The following is a 15,000-nucleotide window of genomic DNA, read 5'->3' as shown; positions in this document are numbered from 1 at the left end:
AAGTGGGTAAGACCACCTTTTCCCTTGTTGTGCTGTATTGGGCCCTGTTTGCTGTCTGTGGCTGTTTGTTTTGTTGCTGTATTAAAGCTGGTTTGGGATTTCTGTAATCTGTCTCTCTGGGGTTTTGAGAGATGGACTTCTGCTATTTTAAACTCCGACCCAAATGGATTGAATGTTTGTTTTTTTTACTGTGTGACTAAAATGCTACTTTGTCAGTTATAAATCAACTCAGACCATAAAACATAAACATTCAGTTTAATTTGACAACAGTTAAGACCACTACAGTAGATTAATAGCACTGCCAACACCGCAGTGACATTAGCCATTTACACTGGCAATACCGCAGTGACTTTAGCCATTTACACTGGCAATACCACAGTGACATTAGCCTTTTACACTGGCAATACCACAGTGACATTAGCCATTTACACTGGCAATACCGCAGTGACTTTAGCCATTTACACTGGCAATACCACAGTGACATTAGCCTTTTACACTGGCAACACCACAGTGACATTAGCCATTTACACTGGCGATACTGCAGTGATATGAGCCATTTACACTGGCAATACCACAGTGACTTTAGCCATTTACACTGGCAATACCACAGTGACATTAGCCTTTTACACTGGCAATACCGCAGTGACTTTAGCCATTTAGACTGCCAACACCGCAGTGACATTAGCCATTTACGATGGCAATACCACAGTGACAATAACCAATAAGACTGGCAATACCACAGTGACATTAGCCATTTACACTGGCAATACCACAGTGACATTAGCCTTTTACACTGGCAATACCACAGTGACATTAGCCTTTTACACTGGCAATACCACAGTGACATTAGCCATTTACACTGGCGATACCACAGTGACATTAGCCATTTACACTGGCAATACCGCAGTGACTTTAGCCATTTACACTGGCAATACCACAGTGACATTAGCCTTTTACACTGGCAATACCGCAGTGACAATAGCCAATAAGACTGGCAATACCACAGTGACATTAGCCTTTACCTGGCAATACCACAGTGACATTAGCCATTTACACTGGCGATACGCAGTGACATTAGCCATTACACTGGCAATACCGCAGTGACATTAGCCATTTACACTGCGATACGCAGTGAATAGCCATGACTGCCATACCCAGTGACATTAGCCATTTACACTGGCAATACCGCAGTGACAATAGCCAATAAGACTGGCAATACCACAGTGACATTAGCCATTTACACTGGCAATACCACAGTGACATTAGCCATTTACACTGGCGATACTGCAGTGATATTAGCTCGATTGCACTGCCTGATACCGCAGTGACATTAGCCATTTACACTGGCAATACCGCAGTGACAATAGCCAATAAGACTGGCAATACCACAGTGACATTAGCCATTTACACTGGCAATACCACAGTGACATTAGCCATTTACACTGGTGATACTGCAGTGATATTAGCCCGATTGCACTGCCTGATACTGCAGTGACATTAGCCATTTACACTGGCAATACTGCAGTGACAATAGCCAATAAGACTGGCAATACCACAGTGACATTAGCCATTTACACTGGCGATACTGCAGTGATATGAGCCATTTACACTGGCTATACCGCAGTGACATTAGCCTTTTACACTGGCAATACCACAGTTACATTGGCCATTTACACTAGTTATACCGCAGTGATATTAGCCCGATTGCACTGCCCGATCCTGCAGTGACATTAGCTATTTACACTGGCAATACCACAGTGATGATAGCCCAACTGCACTACCTGATACCACAGTGACATTGGCCATTTACACTGGCTATACTGCAGTGACGTTAGGCATTTACAATGCCAACACAGCAGTGACATTAGCCCAATTACACTGCCAATATCGTAGTGACGTTAGCCCGATTACACTGCAGACACCGCAGTGACATTAGTCATTTACTCTGGCAATACCACAGTGACATTAGCCATTTACACTGGCAATACTGCAGTGATATTAGCCCGATTGCACTGCCTGATACCGCAGTGACATTAGCCATTTACGATGGCAATACCACAGTGATGATAGCCCAACTGCACTACCTGATACCACAGTGACATTAGTCTGATCGCACTGCTGACACTGCAGTGACGTTAGCCCGATTACACCACCAATACTGTATGTTATTTTAGCCCAAAGTTGTTTGTCGTGCTAGCTAGCTGAAGATGATTTGTATGCTACAGCCAACAATAATCTGCAAATTGCCACGCAGAAAGAACGAGGTTGCCTGACATTATATTAGGCACAAAAACCACATTACTGCAACCTCAGCTTGAATCACCTTAAGATCGCAGTACTACCAACTGACCACAGCACTTAATGCAGTTATGATAAATGAAGTGATTAAGCGGTAATTTTTTAGCCATATGATGATCGATTTGAGAGATTTTTCTCTTCTGTGCTCAGAGCTCAGAGAACATGTGGACCAAGGCGAGTTTAAAGTCTCTCATTAACGGGTTAAGAGGGTGTTTAATTATTAGCCAGGCGAGCTCCTCTGATCTCCACAGTGAGTCTGTCTGCCTGTGTGAGGAGAGAGAAGATCGTCTAAGGTGTGTTCAGACTCCCAATCGCTGAATGCACCGCCGGCCTGTTTACAGAGGCCGCGCTCTCCACACACGAATGTTGTTTATAGCTACATCTCTTTTTTCCATTTGCTGTTCCCACTAAGGAGATAAGGCCTTTCCTCAAATAACACACTCAGGGTTTCTAAAGCACTGAAAGGTCTTCAGAGTGGAAGGAAAAAAGGCCTTTTTGGAGGCAACATTGTTCACAGTGATAGGAACCAAGAGACAATTAAGAGAAAAACCAAACTCCCCGGCCGCTTTATCAGAAACCCCTCTCTTAAAGCTCCACTATGCTGTACGTAGACTGTAGAGTATCTGCTGACATTCACTTCCTGTTAGCCGTCTTAGATGAAGATCTAGATCTTCATCAATGGTCAGTTTCTGACCACAGAGCTGTAGTAACAGATGGGCTACAGTCTGTTATTATACACCTATGTAGTGGATCTGTAAGGTAGGTGTTTCCAACCTACCTTACAGATCCACTTTATATCAGTGGATACGTCATCCAGATGACCAGAGGAGGTTATATAATTCTCCAGCAGTCACTATTCTGCACCAAACACCCTCATCTCAAACACCCTCATCCTCAAACACCCTCATCCTCAAACACCCTCATCCTCAAACACCCTCATCCTCAAACACCCTCATCCTCAAACACACACCCTCATCCTCAAACACCCTCATTCTCAAACACCCTCATCCTCAAACACACACCCTTATTCTCAAACACCCTCATCCTCAAACACACACCCTCATTCTCAAACACCCTCATCCTCAAACACCCTCATTCTCAAACACCCTCATCCTCAAACACACACCCTCATTCTCAAACACACACCCTCATCCTCAAACACCCTCATTCTCAAACACCCTCATCCTCAAACACCCTCATTCTCAAACACCCTCATCCTCAAACACCCTCATTCTCAAACACCCTCATTCTCAAACACCCTCATTCTCAAACACACACCCTCATTCTCAAAAACACCCTTATTCTCAAACACCCTCATCCTCAAACACCCTCATTCTCAAACACCCTCATCCTCAAACACCCTCATCCTCAAACACCCTCATTCTCAAACACCCTCATCCTCAAACACCCTCATCTCAACACCCTCATTCTCAAACACCCTCATCCTCAAACACCCTCATCCTCAAACACCCTCATCCTCAACACCCTCATCTCAAACACCCTCATCCTCAAACACACACCCTCATCCTCAAACACCCTCATCCTCACACACACCCTCATCCTCAAACACACACCCCCATCCTCAAACACACACCCTCATCCTCAAACACTCACCCTCATTCTCAAACACACACCCTCATCCTCAAACACCCTCATTCTCAAACACCCTCATCTCAAACACCCTCATCCTCAAACACCCTCATTCTCAAACACCCTCATTCTCAAACACCCTCATCCTCAAACACCCTCATCCTCAAACACCCTCATTCTCAAACACCCTCATCCTCAAACACCCTCATTCTCAAACACCCTCATCCTCAAACACACACCCTCATTCTCAAACACCCTCATCCTCAAACACCCTCATCCTCAAACACCCTCATCCTCAAACACCCTCATTCTCAAACACCCTCATCCTCAAACACACACCCTCATTCTCAAACACCCTCATCCTCAAACACACACCCTCATTCTAACACACACCCTCATTCTCGGGTCTCTAATCTTTTCAAGCATTGCTGTTTTTGGAATTGCGAAAACATCCATTTATTTGCTGACATCTACAGTGAGTCCTGGCAGGTCTGCGGTCTGAAACATGACAATCCTTCAGTTCACACAAACTCAGACCTAACGACTCCTAAAATAACAGAGGCTGATGATCAGAACTCGGCTAAGCCCTCCACCGTTTGAGAAGATCAAGAAGTTATTAACAAAACGAACTGAACCAGTTCTGTTTGACTGTAAATTAACTGTGGAAGTAAATGAAAAGATCACACACTTTAACTAACAAACAGCTGAACATCTACAGCAACTGTTCAGCCAAAGATACCAACACTAACACTAATAGAAATCTGTAGCAGTTCCTGGCTAAAGAAAGCTTGGGACGGTTCTGAAATCATACAGTGAGTGCTCGTCTGTAGCCTTCATGGCCTCTAAGAATGAACTAATACTGTACTGGTGTAGTTTGATGCTGTTTTCCTCCCTTTCAGTGATTCAAACAAATAGCTCCCCCTTGTGGAGAAATCTCAGCCTGCTAAACGTGAATGAGCAAGGTCCCTGCATAAAAAACAATATTGATGTGTCCTGCTACTGGCTAGCGTGGCTGTAGATGTAGAGTTAAGAAAGTGCCTCTGTATCTGAAGTTCAATGTAAAATGGACACATTTACTGATGGTCAGAACTACTTTAATAGCTTTTTAGCAATTCTTATTTTGTCTCCCGCAATTCAGCCAGGAGATGGCGCTCTGTGTCCCTATGGATTGCTTGTGGATTTCTGGCTTCAACTAGACATACCTTTTTGTCTTGTTTCACTCGTCCAGAGGTGTAAAAGGTTTCTTAAACACTTCAATTCCAATAATCATTTGTAGGAATAATTTCAGACGTGTTTTGTGAAGTCCTTAATGTTTTGTTGTGCTAAAAATGTTCTGTTTTGCTTGTAATCTGTGTAAATTGTCGGGTCTGTTGTGACTAATCCAGCTATTGCTGCCACTGTAGTCAATTCAGTGAGAAAGACTATTAATACTCACTTGCAGGTACAGTCAGGGGTGGCGCCGCACCTCCAAAAGTGGTGGGGCAAAACATATTGTTTGAAAAATTTAAAAACAACAGCTGGTTGAGTGACAAAATGCAATTAGGCCACTGACTAAAATTGCCTTTCATGTCATGCTAAGAACATGTCTTTATAAACCTGTTCAGAGGTGGGAGTAACTGTTTACATGTACTTCAGCACAATACTGATGCCTTTTTACTCTCCTGAGTGTTTTCAGATCATATTACTTTTACTGAAGTGACTAAAGGAATCATTTTACTCCTTTCGTATTTCGTGACTAGTTTCATTTTTTATTTAATTTGAATGTGTTATGAGGGCAGCACTGTGGGTGGCGCTGTGGGTAGCGCTGTCGCCTCACAGCAAGAAGGGTCTGGGTTCCATTCCCCGGCCGGGCGACCAGGTTTGCATGTTCTCCCCGTGTCTGCGTGGATTTCCTCCGGGTACTCTGGTTTCCTCCCACAGTCCAAAAACATGCAGTCAGGCTGATTGCACATGCTAAATTGCCGCTAAGTGTGTGTCTGTCTGCCTGCCCTGCGATGGACTGGCGACCTGTCCAGGGTGTATCCCGCCTTCCGCCCAATGACTGCTCGGATAGGCTCCAGCACCCCTGCGACCCAGAAGGATAAGCGGCATAGAGGGTGTGCATTTTGATGCATCGTTATTTTATCAAATGGAGATTCTGATTGGCTTTAACCTGGAGTCTGTTTGTACTGGTCAGCGCTTCATGAAGTTTAAGAAAAGCAGAGTTTTTTTTGGTTCGCGCTCTGAACTCACAAAGTGGTGGGGCGCCGCCCCAGTACTCTAAAAAAGTGGTGGGTCAAATGCTCACCACTGTGGTTCTGACAGCCCTGGTTACAGTTTCTAGATATTTCCTTTATGTGAAACAGCCAATCTGTCAATGTTACAGCTACATGCTGGTGCCTTGTTACGTAGCAGTTTTGGTCTATGTTGTAAAACTACACTGGAGAGTTAATATAAACACATTTTCTCTTGGGCTACATCCACCATGTTGCGTGCTTCATTAGCGTTGTGCACAATTGAGATGTAAATATATGTACAGATGTATTTTGTGTCTCTATTGAAGTTCAAACTTGTTAGTTGTTGATTAGTAGAATCTGATTTCCAGTGCAGTTTATGGAGTTTAAATAGTCTGCAGTGCTGTTTCTGTTCTGTATGAAACTGGCAGCATTAAGCTAATTGGCTGCGTTGTTCGTGTGTGCTTTATGCTATTGTGGTGAAAATGTGTGTGTAGATGCCTTTGAATATTAAAGCACATTTCTGTCTTTGTTATTATTGTAGATACAATAAAAATAACTGTAACCATATCTGTGCTGGCAGAAAAAGCCAAATCAAATGACAACGATTGGGAAATGATTTTCCTTTATTCTCTTCTTGATAAGCTCTACATTGCTCATATCATCATTTGAATAAAAGTATGAATGGAATGAAGTGTAGCATGTCTGTGTATGTATGTATATAAATCCTTATATGTATTATATTTTATGTCGGAAGAAAACCTCGTATCTCCAAAATGGTAACTTTACAGGAGAAGGAAAAAACCTACTTTACTTTGAATGTAAGTCAATGGAACCAGACGTCTTTCCAAGTCATTTTGGGTCGTTTCTTTTTGTGCATTCATCATGAAATTTACACTCAATGTAAAGAACAACAGACATTTTCAAATTATGCCAAAAACTGAAAAGCGACAAGTGTGGAGATACGAGGTTTTCTTCCGACAGCAGCGATATGTTGTTTTTACAACTGAATTTCTATATAGTTCACAAATATTCTGTAAAGTCAGAACAGAATACAAAAAGGGGTCATTCTGAAAGTGACAAATGAAAAGGTATTAATAAAGAAACAAACTCTCTAAACGCTCTTTTCAACTACACATACGTTTTTGTCTCGTTTCGTCGCTGATCCACAGGTCCGCAGTGCTGCCCAGCCTGTGTATCACTTGCTGCTGGCCCAGATGTCCCCTAGGCCTGGTGCTGGCAACATAGACACTTTGTAGGCGTGGCCATACAAACAGACACTCGGAAAGGCTCATCACAGGAGCATGACCTCCTAGAAAAGGACTGAAATGTTGTTAATGTTGTTGTTTGTTGCTCTGTGTCAGGGAGTGGGTTTGGTTGGTGTGGGTTGGTGGTCACCGTGAGGGTGGAGTCTGCGGTTGGTGGTGACCTCCCCGTGAGCTCATTGCTTTGTATGTGCCTTTCTGCCGGGTGTTTATTAAAGAGCTCTTCTCGTGGTGGAGGCATGGCCTCCCCTGTGTTTTACTCTATCAATGCATCTCATTTGTCGGGCTGCGACCTTTGAAGGTCCCATTTCTTGGCTGCATTCGTCAAAAGCACCGTCCCGTTTCAAAGGAACACGGAGGATCCTCGAAATGCGTCCTACTTTCGGCCGAGTTCTGAGGATGCCTCGATGTGTCCTTCTCTGTATGCTGTTTGCTATCCAGCGTCAACCAGAGGAGGATGGGTCCCTCTTTCTTGGTTCCACTCAAGGTTTCTTCTGTTTGCTCTTAGGGAGCTTTCCTTGCCACTGTCGCCATCGGCGACGCTCATGGGGGCTCGGAACTGGATTTTTCTGTAAAGCTGCTTTGTGACAACACCTGTTGTAAAAAGCGCTATATAAACAAACTTTGACTTGACTTCTCAGCTCTGAGTTCCTATGAGCCTCTGCATTGCAGGCTACTATGATAAAGGAACAGAGCCAGTTTGGAGGGACTGTTTCCCCCATTTGTTTGTGAAAATTAGTACCAATTTACCACATAAATGGCTGTGAAGGATGTTAAGAACTAGCGTCCTGACATTAAGGGCACCCGCAAAGGATGCACTCCACCTGGCATCAGTCATTTAGATATAACACTGCACCTCAACACCACAACATGTTGTCCATCTTTGTAGCCGAGCTATGGATACGTTTTCAGAACCATCTGGACACTCAAGGAATCTTTCAAATGCTAATCACTGTGTTGGGAAAGAGACCTGAGAGAACTAGGTGACTAATTTGATTTTAAACAGGTTGCTAAATAATCTTCAACATCAAAATTGTTTCCCAAATGCATCCAAAGCTGAATTCCAGTTCACGATTTCCAATATGTGAAACCTCCTTTAGTGTTAGTAGAAGAAACTGACGTGAACCCACACCAGCAGGATCCCAATAACAGTGAGTGTCTCACTGTTGATCTGCTGCTCAAACCGTTTGAACAATGTTTGTTTTTTTCCACCTGAATGATTTCGGTGGCCGGTATTTTGGTGCATCTCTAGTTTTTATGGTTTTCATCCGCACAGTTTAATCTTTTCCCTTTTTGGCAATCCAACAGACACGTACGGTTGTTTCCCAGTTGGAAATCTGATATATAGCAATATAGAGCATTCAAATACGTGCCATAAAAACGTACGTGCCAACTTAATTGAAATTTGCCCTTTTTAAAATACGGGACATTATATATATGGTTTTATGCATTTTTATACTATATATGCATTCTATGATCCCTCACACATTTACATATTTTAATATTCAAAAGCGAACAGACAATAGTAACAAGTAACAGGTATTCGCCAAACCCAGACTCGTCCATCAGACTGACAGAGAGAAGCTGATTGGTCACTCCACAGAACACGTTTCCACTGCTCCAGAGTCCAGTGGTGGCGCTTTACTCCACTCCATTCGACACTTGGCATTGCGCATAGTGATCTTAGTCTTGTTTGTAGCTGCTCAACCATGGAAACCCATTTCGTGAAGGTCCTAATGCTCAGTTCTTTTGCTGATGTTGCTTCCAGAGGCAGTTTGGAACTCGTTAGTGATGATTCACACTAAGGATAGACACTGTGCACTTCAGCACTCTGTGAGTTTGTGGCATCTACCGCTTCGTAGCTGAGCTGTTGTTGCTTGTAGGTGCTTCCATTTCACAACAACAGCACTTACAGTTGTCTGGGGCAGATCTAGCAGGACAAAGTCACTGAGCTCTTCAGTGCGACCCTCTACTGCCAGTGTTTGTCTATGGACACTGCAAGGCTTATCCACCTGTTAGCGATGGGTGTGGCTGAAACACTCTTTAAGGGTTTAAGTGAATGTTCTGGAGGTGTGTGTTCTGTTTTGATGCCGGTTCTGATCTGCGGGGACAGTGATGAGTGCGGAGCAGTGAGGGTTAAGGCTGATAACTCCTCCTGAACTGCAGATCTCTCTATTCTCCGAACTCCGGAGCGCGTCTGGACTCGGTAATGGCGAGCGCTCATGCCAAGCGCCGTGCGCGGACTGAAGGTCGGCTCTCGCGGGGACGTCATCAGTGTGAAATATCATCAATAGTTAATCAGAGAGTTAAACTGGCGGGCGAGAGCGATACGGCGGCTCCATCTGCCCTCGGGCTGCACACAGAGATTATATTCATCTATTCTCATTAATCCCTTCATTTCTGCTCTTCCTGCTCCGCCGCCGCTGCTGCTGTTTTGTTGTTTGTGTTTATTTTTTATTTTTTTCCGTGTACCTGCAGGCCAGACTGCGCTCCGGTCTGACACGCGGCGCGGTTACTGCGGGGACACGCAGGGAATCTGCTGTGGTTGTTAGCTGATGTGGCTCTGATTTGATTTTCATCGCCAGCGCCTTCCTTTCATCTTCACTCGCTCATATTTATCTCTCTCTAATGTTTACTGTAACCGTGGCAATGGATACAGAGAGAGGGAGGGAGGGAGAGGGAGAGAGATGGGGAGAAAGAGACTGATACAGGCATAGAAAAAGAGAGAGGGGGAGAGAAAGATAAAGGGATAGAAAGAGAGAAGAAATAAAAAAGACGGGGTGAGTGAGAGAGAAAAGGAGGAGACAAAGGGATAGTAGGAGAAAAGATAAGGAGAGATAAGCGAGAGAAAGAGGAAAAAATAGAGAAAGATGAAGTGAGCAAGAGAGGAGAGGGAGAAAAAGTTAAAGGGAAAAAGAGAAAATATAGAGAAGTGGAGTGCGTGAGAGAGGAGACGGAAAGAGGGGGAGAGAATAAAAGGACAGGATAAGAGAAAAAATAGAGAAATGTGGAGTGAGTGAGAGAGGAGAGGGGGAGAGAGATAAAGGGATAGAATGAGAAAAAAAACAGAAAGATGGAATGAGTGAGAGAGGAGAAGGAAAGAGAGGGGGAGAAATAAAAGAATAGAATGAGAGAAAAAACAGAGAAAGATGGAATGAGTGAGAGAGGAGAGGGAGAGAGAAAGTGAAAAAGGAATAGAAAGAGGAAAAGTGAGAAAGAGAGAGGGAGACTGACCTATAAGAAAAGAGAGTGAGAGAATGAAAGAAAGAAAGAAAGAAAGAAAACACACTGTTAAAGAGAAAGAAATGACTGAAAAAGAGAGTGATAGAAGAAGCAAAATAGCAAAAAAAGAGAGACAGTGATGCACAGGGATAGAAAGAGAGGAAAATTAAAGAAAGAGAGAGAGAAGAAAGACTGGTAAAGAGAGAAAAATAGGAGTGAAAAAAGAGACTGATATCAGAACAGAACGAAAGAAAAAAATAGAGAAAGAAGGAGTGAGAGAAAGAAAAAATACGGAGAGAGAGACTGATGCAATGACAGAGAACAGGAGGGAGAGAGAATAGAAAGACTGAGTAAAGAGGAACAGAAGACGAGAAGAAAGAGAGAGAAGGGGAACGAGTGATGAGACAGAAAGAGATGAATAATAAAAATGGAAAAGGAGAGTAATGAGGGAGGAAAAGGAAAAAGAAGAGAATGAAGCTGAGAGACGAGCAAAGGAGAGAAGGACAAGACAGAGAGGTAGATGTAGAGAGAGAGAGAGAGAGAGAGGTAGAGACGTAGAAAGAGAGAGAGCGGTAGATGTAGAGAGAGAGACAGAGAGGTAGAGAGACAGGTAGAGAGTGCTGTGCAGGAACGCTGATGCTGTGTAATCAGATGAATAACACACCGCAGCGTGTTTCATCATCAGTGATGGAGCTCGCGTCTCTGTGATGTCACTCTGACACATCATCACTCACTCTGAAGTCATTAACGCTGAGAATGATTGACAGCAAGTGGGTGGAGCCGGCAGGCATTGTCAACGGTAACAGATGCAGGAGTCACAGAAGCAGACGATAGAGAGAGAGAGAGGGAGAAAGAGCAGGAAAGAAAGAACAGAAGAGAGATCAGTAAAGAAAGAAAACCAACAGAAGAGAAAGAGAGAGATAAAGAAGTAAAAAGAGAGCAAAAAAAGAGCTGAAAATGAAAGAACAGAAGAGAAAGAGAGATTAGAAAACAAGCCATACGTTACAGTGGTTTTCAGGGGTTTTACTCAGGCCTAATAACACCCTATACCTGTGATACAATCACTGTGACTTACAGCCTCTGCTGGCTGATTTCAGTTATCTCCATTTTTGTCATTTTTCATTTTTTTCCAAATTTAAAAATGTCATCATACACATTGTATTAATTATTCAGAAACTTTGGTCTATTAACTTCAATTTGAAATTAAAGACCACCCATTCAGCTACAGCAGTTTAGCTCCACCATTCAGCCTACAGCAATTTAAGCCCCGCCCATTCAGCTACAGCAGTTTAGCTCCACCATTCAGTCTACAGCAGTTTAGCCCCACCATTCAGCTACAGCAGTTTAGCTCCACCATTCAGTCTACAGCAGTTTAGCCCCACCATTCAGCTACAGCAGTTTAGCCCCACCATTCAGCTACAGCATTTTAGCCCCACCATTCAGTCTACAGCAGTTTAGCCCCACCATTCAGTCTACAGCAGTTTAGCCCCACCATTCAGCTACAGCAGTTTAGCCCCACCATTCAGTCTACAGCAGTTTAGCTCCACCATTCAGTCTACAGCAGTTTAGCCCCACATTCAGTCTACAGCAGTTTAGCCCCACCATTCAGCTACAGCAGTTTAGCTCCACCAATCAGTCTACAGCAGTTTAGCTCCACCATTCAGCTACAGCAGTTTAGCCCCACATTCAGTCTACAGCAGTTTAGCCCCACCATTCAGTCTACAGCAGTTTAGCCCCACCATTCAGTCTACAGCAGTTTAGCCCCACCATTCAGTCTACAGCAGTTTAGCCCCACCATTCAGTCTACAGCAGTTTAGCCCCACCATTCAGCTACAGCAGTTTAGCTCCACCATTCAGCTACAGCAGTTTAGCCCCACCATTCAGTCTACAGCAGTTTAGCCCCACCATTCAGTCTACAGCAGTTTAGCCCCACCATTCAGCTACAGCAGTTTTAGCTCCACCATTCAGCTACAGCAGTTTAGCCCCACCATTCAGTCTACAGCAGTTTAGCTCCACCATTCAGTCTACAGCAGTTTAGCCCCACCATTCAGTCTACAGCAGTTTAGCCCCACCATTCAGTCTACAGCAGTTTAGCCCCACCATTCAGTCTACAGCAGTTTAGCTCCACCATTCAGCTACAGCAGTTTAGCTCCACCATTCAGTCTACAGCAGTTTAGCTCCACCATTCAGTCTACAGCAGTTTAGCCCCACCATTCAGCTACAGCAATTTATCACAGGTAAGATGGGTATTACTTGTGCCTAATAACACCCTATACCCATGATTCAATCACTGTGACTTACAGCCTCTTTTGTCTGATTGCATTGCATCTCCATTTGTTGTCCTTTTTCAGAGTATGAAAATGCCATCTGCCCTTTACATTGTGTTGCAATTTCATGATAAATCCACACAAATTATCCAAAATTAATTGGACAATTTAAGACCGTTGTTTTCCCTTGACAGTGTATTGGCCATGGACTCCCTAGTGGCTGACCACAATCAAATTGGAAGCCACATAATTAAATCTATTAGAGATTACAACACAACTCAATACAGTTAGCACCAACTGCTATTGCTAATTGGTGGGGCATAAGCTTCCATCACTTAGCTACATTAGCCTCGTAGCTGCAGTGCTAAAACTAAGGAAGCGAATTTCAGACACAAAACGTGTTGGCTGAGTGACCACACTTTAGGTCACTCAGCCATGTTGGTATGAGGTAAATTTGAGTTTTTGCCAAACTGTCACTTTAAGTGAACTGGGATTCCCTGTTCCAATAAATTTCAGTCTGGCAGTTTTTCTCTTTTCTCCTCTTTTTACACCCTGCAGATGAGTAACTGTAATCCGTGTGGAGAGGATCCACAGGCAGAATGGAGAACACCCCTCAGCTTTAGCCTTGACAGGGCCCAGCTGTCATAGCCCTGCAGTGGGGTGTGGAGACAGAGGGGGGGGGGTTTGGCTCTATTTCAGTCTCTTACTGAGGAGAGACAGTATAATTGGTTACGCGCTGCTCGCACAAAGAAAGGAGGGAATCAATTCGGCTCTGTGGGCTATTTGATCAGCTAGAAGAAAATGAAGTGACTGAGTCGTATCCTTGAAGTCTGATCTAAAGGTTTACACTGAAATACCTGGAATTAGTTTCTATGTAAGTAGCGACGTTAATGGCTGTGTGTGATTTCTGAAATAATATCTCATAACAAAACTCTGAATCTCTGAAATCTAGTTAAACGGATGTAGTGTTAAAGGGCCCATACTGTTCACTGGAGTCTGTATATGGAAACTAAGCTGCAGGAAAACCCGGATTCTGTGACATCACACCATTCAGCTACAGCAGTTTAGCCCCACCCATTCAGCCTACAGCAGTTTAGCCCCACCCATTAGGCGTACAGCAGTTTAGCCCCGCCCATTCAGCATACAGCAGTTTAGCCCCGCCCATTCAGCCTTGTGATTCCTTGAGTAATACTAGCATTACTACCCAAACAGGGACTTCAGCAGGGCTGTATTGTTATCCACTACACTGTCCAACCACTGTGAGTCCTTGAGTAATACTAGCATTACTACCCAAATAGGGACTTCAGCAGGGCTGTATTGTTATCCACTACACTGTCTAACCACTGTGAATCCTAGAGCAATACTAGCATTACTACCCAAACAGGGACTTTAGCAGTGCTGTAGTGTTATCCACTACACTGTCTAACCACTGTGAATCCTAGAGCAATACTAGCATTACTACCCAAACAGGGACTTCAGCAGGGCTGTATTGTTATCCACTACACTGTCTACCACTGTGAATCCTAGAGCAATACTAGCATTACTACCCAAACAGGGACTTTAGCAGTGCTGTAGTGTTATCCACTACACTGTCTAACCACTGTGAATCCTAGAGCAATACTAGCATTACTACCCAAACAGGGACTTCAGCAGGGCTGTATTGTTATCCACTACACTGTCTAACCACTGTGAATCCTAGAGCAATACTAGCATTACTACCCAAACAGGGACTTCAGCAGGGCTGTATTGTTATCCACTATGCTGTCTAACCACTGTGAATCCTAGAGTAATACTAGCATTACTACCCAAACAGGGACTTCAGCAGTGCTGTATTGTTATCCACTACACTGTCTAACCACTGTGTATCATAAAGTTATACTAGCATTACTACCCAAACAGGGACTTCAGCAGGGCTGTAGTGTTATCCACTACACTGTCTAACCACTGTGTATCATAAAGTTATACTAGCATTACTACCCAAACAGTGACTTCAGCAGGGCTGTGGTGTTATCCACTACACTGTCTAAGCACTGTGAATCCTAGAGTAATACTAGCATTACTACCCAAACAGGGACTTCAGCAAGGCTGTATTATTATCCACTACACTGTCTAACCACTGTGAGTCCTAGAGTAATACTAGCATTA

This window comes from Colossoma macropomum, unplaced genomic scaffold (genome assembly GCF_904425465.1).
Source record: "Colossoma macropomum unplaced genomic scaffold, Colossoma_macropomum, whole genome shotgun sequence".
NCBI lineage: Eukaryota > Metazoa > Chordata > Actinopteri > Characiformes > Serrasalmidae > Colossoma > Colossoma macropomum.
This window is presented reverse-complemented; position numbering follows the sequence as displayed.